At 37.8% G+C, this 6,386-nt stretch overlaps 1 non-coding gene across 1 annotated transcript; it reads right to left on the reverse strand.

Moving 5' to 3' along the window:
- Positions 1-356: 356 nt before the first annotated feature.
- On the reverse strand, positions 357-463 carry LOC126254806 (U6 spliceosomal RNA). The gene has a single exon (XR_007546440.1). It is a non-coding gene; the product is annotated as a U6 spliceosomal RNA (small nuclear RNA).
- Positions 464-6,386: the final 5,923 nt, after the last annotated feature.

Raw genomic sequence — 6,386 nt, forward strand, 5'->3', positions numbered from 1 at the left:
TCAAATACATGTTTCATTATTGGCAAAATGGAGGAGTGCAAGAAACAAGTTCGCAGACACAGTCAGATGCAGGTTTGTTGAATAATTAATTTGGAACAATTTTATCTTTGATACTTTCACTAATTAAAAAGGAAACAATTTTGGTTAGATACTTTCACTTTTAAAGATAAATTTTTCTATGATACTTTCAACGCTACCACTTTTTTCTTCATCTTGTTCGTTATAGTCTTGGCGGATGTCACATGACACCCTGTCACGTTCGTCGTTGAATACTTCACTCAATTGCTTAGTCTTTTAATTTTTAATTTTTTTAGGGCAGCCAGCCCTCTGAGCAATCCGCTGAGCTACCATGCCAACAAGATGTGGAACGCTTCCCGATTTTGCGTGTCATACTTGTCAAGCGGCCATGCTAATCTTTCCTGCGTCGTTCCAATTTTAATGTATGTACCGCCGAAGCGAGTAAGCCCCTCGACCACTGGTAACCAAGATACGCCTCTCATAATTGCTCGGCTTGTGGAATAAGATGGGGACTGTACAGTGAGGCCTCTGTTCCACGTTGCACCTGAGATGTGCTCGGCCTCGATATACACTGGTGAAATGGCAGTGGTCTGTGCGTTTAATATCACTTCCTCAAACAGTTCCCTGCAATTATGGCAAACCTCTGCAAAGCGAAATGATTCTTCTTCAGGGCATATTTCCCTTTTTTTAATTTTGCAATGAAAAGTCATTAACACTCTCTGCCACTGCATGCAGCTGGTCAGTGAATCATTCCATACATTCACTGCGTCTGTACAATTTAAATCCTAAGTATCCCTCGCTATTGCCTCATTGCATGTAGTAGGCAGTGTTGAACGGTTTAAGCAAATGTACTGATTGGAATATGAACCAGAGTCAATGCTATGACTGCAACTAGCAACTGTTTGTAACATGCACTCCGTATCAGCATAAATTAAAAACGTCAGCTGCAATTTGTTACCAGATTTGGTATATTTTACAAACTCATTCTCACTACTTGGCAAAATACTGTTGACTGGTTTATACTGTGCACAATCAACTGAATGTTTCTTTGGAATAAAAATAAAACATACAGCATTCACATACTACGATGTACTTGTGAGAAGGAGTAATGCCACCCTGTGTTGGTGTTGACAACTTTTCATGTAACAGAAATGACATATATTTGTATTAGCAAAGCAACATTAATAGATTTACATGTTGCTCGTGATGGTGATTTCTGATATTAGCAGTATAAATCAAAATACTCTTTCATCTCTCTTGTCATATACGAATATCCATTCATAACTACAATATTGGATGCTGTAGACATTTAAGGATACAGGGTACTTATAGATGGTGGAAAGATCGAAATTTTTTGTGACTTTATTAAATTCTATAGTCTTTCCTGATTACATTATACATACATTATAGGGTTTCAAATGAAAAATGACCTACATATACCAAATTACAGAAACCAGAATTATTTCTAAAAGAACTGTGAATTTTCTGTTTCCAGCGATTATACGTATGATACATTGTATATTTTGGTAACAGTGCAGGTTTCTATTGTCTGTAAATGATTATCTTTGCTAGTATTTACTTTTGTTTCGCTGAAGCAGTTTGTTCACGTGTTACTGAGTGCTTGTTGTCCAAGTGCTACATATATTTGTGGAAGTACATATCCTTCAGTGTGCAATAAATACGCACTATGCCATGCATCAAGAAATTCAATAAAAAGAAATTCCTTGGTAACCAGTTCACAAACAAAGCAAGCCACACTGTTGAAAGTAATCTGTGTATCAGTTCTTCAGGGAAGAAACTCCCACATGGCACACCTCCTGGTGATTCACATTTTTGTGTTAACAATGACGCTGTTTGTAGTGGATTTGTTGTTGTTGATGTGGGCATCTTATCTTCTTTGATAAATAAAGTGGCGAAATGTAAACAATGTGATGGTGTAGACTGTCTGGAAATAACTGAACAACAAAATAGCAGGAAGGATTTAGCGTCAAAATTAGTTATTCTGTGTAGATCCTGCAACAAATCTACCTCGAAAATGACTTCTAACATTGTGCATAATTCATATGATATGAATTTGAAGTTAGTGTATGCAATGCGTGTAATAGGAAAAGGAAAAAAAGCTGCTCAAAAGTTTTGTGGTTTGATGGACCTTTCTCCTCCTCCCAGTAGGTTCAACAAGTACATAAAAATACTTTTAGGTGCCTTGACGGTTGTGTCTAAAGCATCTATGAAACGTGCAGTAGAAGAAACTGTAAATATTAGTGGAACCAGGGACATTGCTGTTGCACTTGATGGGACATGGTAATGTCGACAACATCATTCCTTGAATAGTGTTGTAAGTGCTACTTCTCTGGAGAATGGAACAGTTGTTGATGTTGAATGCTTATCTAAGTACTGCCACACCTGCCATGGTAACCCTGAAGTACATATTGAATATCAGTGTTGTAAGAATTATGATGGTTATAGTGGAGGTATGGCGTGTGATGGAGCTCTAACAATATTTCAGAGGTCAGTGCCCATTTATAAAGTTAGATAGACTCTAAAGCTTCCAATAAAATTAATGAGTTCAATGTTTATTGTGATAACTTGGTAACAAAACTGGAGTGTTGTGGACATGTACAAAAGAGGATGGGTGCTAGGATGAGAAAGCTACGAAGAGAAATGAAAGGAAAGTTGCTATCTGATGGAAAATCTCTGTCTGGCAAAGACAGATTGACAGAAACTGAAATAGATCTTCTTCAGAGTTATTATGGACTGACCATTAGACGAACTGCACCTCTGAATGATATTACAGCAATGAGAAGAGCTGTACGGGCCACCTACTTTCATAAGTTGTCTACAGATGACCACACTGTTCACAGACTTTGCCCTGAAGGAGCAGATTCTTGGTGTGATTACCAAAAAGCAAAATAAAGTGGTCAAATATGCCATCATAAGTATTTTCTTCCTGAGCCTGTTATGAATGAAATAAAACCAATTTTTAGAGACCTGAGTGACCCTGTTTTGCTTAGTAAATGTCTTCTTTGGGGCACTCAGAATACAAATGATAGTTTCAAACATTGCATTTTGGAAAGGTTATCCAAGAATATTTTTGTAGGACTAAATACATTAAAAGTTGGTGTACTAGATGCAGTGATATGTTTCAATGACGGAGTGATAGGAATGTTGGAACTTCTGAGAAATTTAGGCATAAAATATGGCTCTAATATGGAAGATCAATTGCTTGCGTGTGACAGACAATGGATGCATGAAGCTGAAAGATACGTTCTTCAAGTTACCAAAGAAGCAAGAAGTGCTAAAAGGAATGCCAAGAGGAAGCTTGAAGGTGAAGAAATGCTGCAGTATGAAGACTATGCTTCAGGAATGTTCTGAGGCACAGATTAATTGGACTCATATTTTCATTTGCAATTTCCCACAAGTTGTATTTTTCAGAATACAGGTACAAATATTTCCTAAAGTTTATAAAGCATTGCTCTAATTATTTTCTGTAACTTGCAATGGTCCATACATATGTAGTAGACCAAAGTTTTATTGCAGAATCAACTAAATTATAGAAAAAATAACACTTGTATTAGGAAAAAAAATATAGAAATTGAAACATAAGATGTGATGTCTTTTTTATGCTTGTAATATACATAATAGGTGGAATTAAATAGATCTAGTACCTCAGCCATCATTTCATGCATATCTGGTAAAAATTTGGTCTCCTTCAAATGGATAACATTCGATTAAATGGTACCTTAATTTGAGGAAGCATTTTGGAAGAAAAATTGCATCAATTTCTTTGTAATATTTTTAATAACCCTAAGCAGGTTCAAAAATATTCAAAATATTTCTGATCTGTTTAGAAAGTGTGCTGCACTGTAAAACATATACGTTATAAACAGTGCCTGAAAGAAATAGGTGTTGATTTTTACATAATATTGAGCCAGAAAAGTACCCTGTATCCTTAAAGAGATATTTCAATTCTGCTTTTCGAAAATGTGAACATATTTTAGCTATGCAGACAACAGTATGTATGCAAAGTTTAATTTGTTTGCAAATGGAATATATTTAGACACATATAGTGCATCGTTGTTTATGGGATAAAATCAGTATAGAACTGACCACTTGAAGCATGCATTTTTCCTTGAGTCAATATTTATTCCTGTAGTTTTATTTGCTATCTTTTGGGCAGTTTCATACATATACCTATGTAAAACCTCTTATATTTGTTGACATTAACATGCAGTTGAACTACTTCCTTCAATAACCAACCGGAATTTCTGTGTCAAAATGTCTCGGTTTTCTTCAACATATTGCCAGTGACATTAGTTGAGACTCAACCATTAGTAATTTAAGAGGGCAGTCTTAGTCTTCTGATTCATGTGTTTTTCCTCATCTGAATTCCTCATCTGAATTCAGCAAGAGAAACTTGTAGACTAAAGAAAAACTAATTTTAAGAGGCTGGCTGATTAGATATACTTTATTCTTAAAAAAGTGAAAACAAACACCCTAGAAATGTCTGGTCTCCTTAAACCAAACCCTATTTTCTATCACACCTGCATCTATCCGACTTCTAAATGCAGATGCAAGAGCAACCCAATCAAGATCATCAACTTCGTGTTTTGCTGCTAGTTCGTCTATTATTGCTAATACAATAATATTACGAGGGTGGTTTGAAAAATTCTCAGAATCACCACGAGAGGTCAGCACTAGCACAACGAGTTGTTCACGTGATATTCATTGGACGGTTGCCTGTAAACACGTGCCACATCAGTGTTCTTGGAAGAGAGCTGTGGCGCTGATATGGCTCTGTTGTTGTTCCCGCATAGCGATTTGCGAAGATGGAAAAAATCGAGATTCGAGCAGTGATAAAGTACTTCGTAAAGAAAGGTATGAAAGCAAAGGACATTCATGCCGATTTCCGGAATACACTGGGGGACTCTGCTCCTTCATATTCAACTGTTGCCAAGTGGACAAATGAATTTAAATTTGGTCGGGAGAGCTTAGATGAGGATCCGCGCAGTGGTCGGCCAAGATGTGTCACAAAATAGTCATGGAGGATCGCCGATTGAAAGTGCGTGAAATTGATCACGCTTGCCAGATGTCATCTGAAAGGGTATATCACATTTTAACTGAAGAATTAGAAATGAAAAAAATATCTGCCAAGATGGGTGCCGTGACTCTTGATGCTGGTTCAAAAAGGCATGAGAATGAACACATCGGAACATTGTTTGGCCCGGTTTAGGAGAAACGAACAAGATTTCTGCGTCAGTTTGTGACTACAGATGAAACTTGGGTGCACTACTATACCCCAGAGACAAAACAACAGTCAAAGCAGTGGAAACATGCTGATTATCCGCCACCAAAGCAAGCAAAGACAATTCCTTCGGCGGGAAAGGTCATGGCATCAGTGTTCTGGGATGTGAAGGGGATTCTGTTTGTAGATTATTTCCACACTGGACCAACAGTTACTGGAGAATACTGTTCTAGCCTCCTGGACAAATTGCAACAAAAGATACGCTAAAAAAGGAAGGAAGAAAGTCATCTTGCATCAAGACAATGCGCGCCTGTATACATGTGCCGTCGCCATGGCAAAATTACACGAACTATGGTATGAATTGTTGCCACTCCTACCTAATTCACCTGATATGACTCCGTCAGACTTCCATCTCTTCCGAAAACCGAAAATTTTTCTTGGTGGATGAAGATTCACCTCAAACCAAGAATTGAGTTCGCAGGCCTGGAGGAAACTCATTTTCAAGATGGGATCAGGGCACTGCAACATCGTTGGAGCAAGTGCATTAATCTACAAGGAGACTACATTAAAAAATAAAAAAGTGTCAGTGATGTAACCACTTTTTTTCTATTCCGTTCCGAGAACTTTTCAAACTGCCCTCGTACTAAGTTAGTTGACAAAGTACAGCCTATCGAGAGACCAGACTGTTCTACTTCTTCTTCTGTAGCTGCTGCGCATTCACTGTGGCTGCTTGCAGTTTCTCCACTGCTTTATTGTGGTGAGAGGGGGGGGGGGGGGGAGGTGGAGGGGAGTTATTAGTATTAGACTGCAGTTACTTGTAGGTTCTCTGCTGCTCAGTTGAGCCCTGCTCGCAGATTATGTATCACTGAATGAAAAGCATGTAGGTGAATTTGGTTGCGTTCATAGATATAACAAGGAACGAAACATGTGTAACAAGTGTCTGAACAACAAACAGTATAAAAAGAAGACCTGCGCTTTCTGCACAGAGTTGCTGTATGTGTCGAATTTAGTATTTAAGAGTAATTAAGAAGCGTTTGTGTTTATTGTGGTGCCGGAACTGGTCACGGATTGCACCTTAGGGATTTTTTTTTGTGGGTAGAGGGATGGAATAATCGACCTCCGCAAA

The sequence above is a fragment of the Schistocerca nitens genome, chromosome 4, assembly GCF_023898315.1.
Source record: "Schistocerca nitens isolate TAMUIC-IGC-003100 chromosome 4, iqSchNite1.1, whole genome shotgun sequence".
NCBI classification, from domain to species: Eukaryota; Metazoa; Arthropoda; class Insecta; order Orthoptera; family Acrididae; genus Schistocerca; species Schistocerca nitens.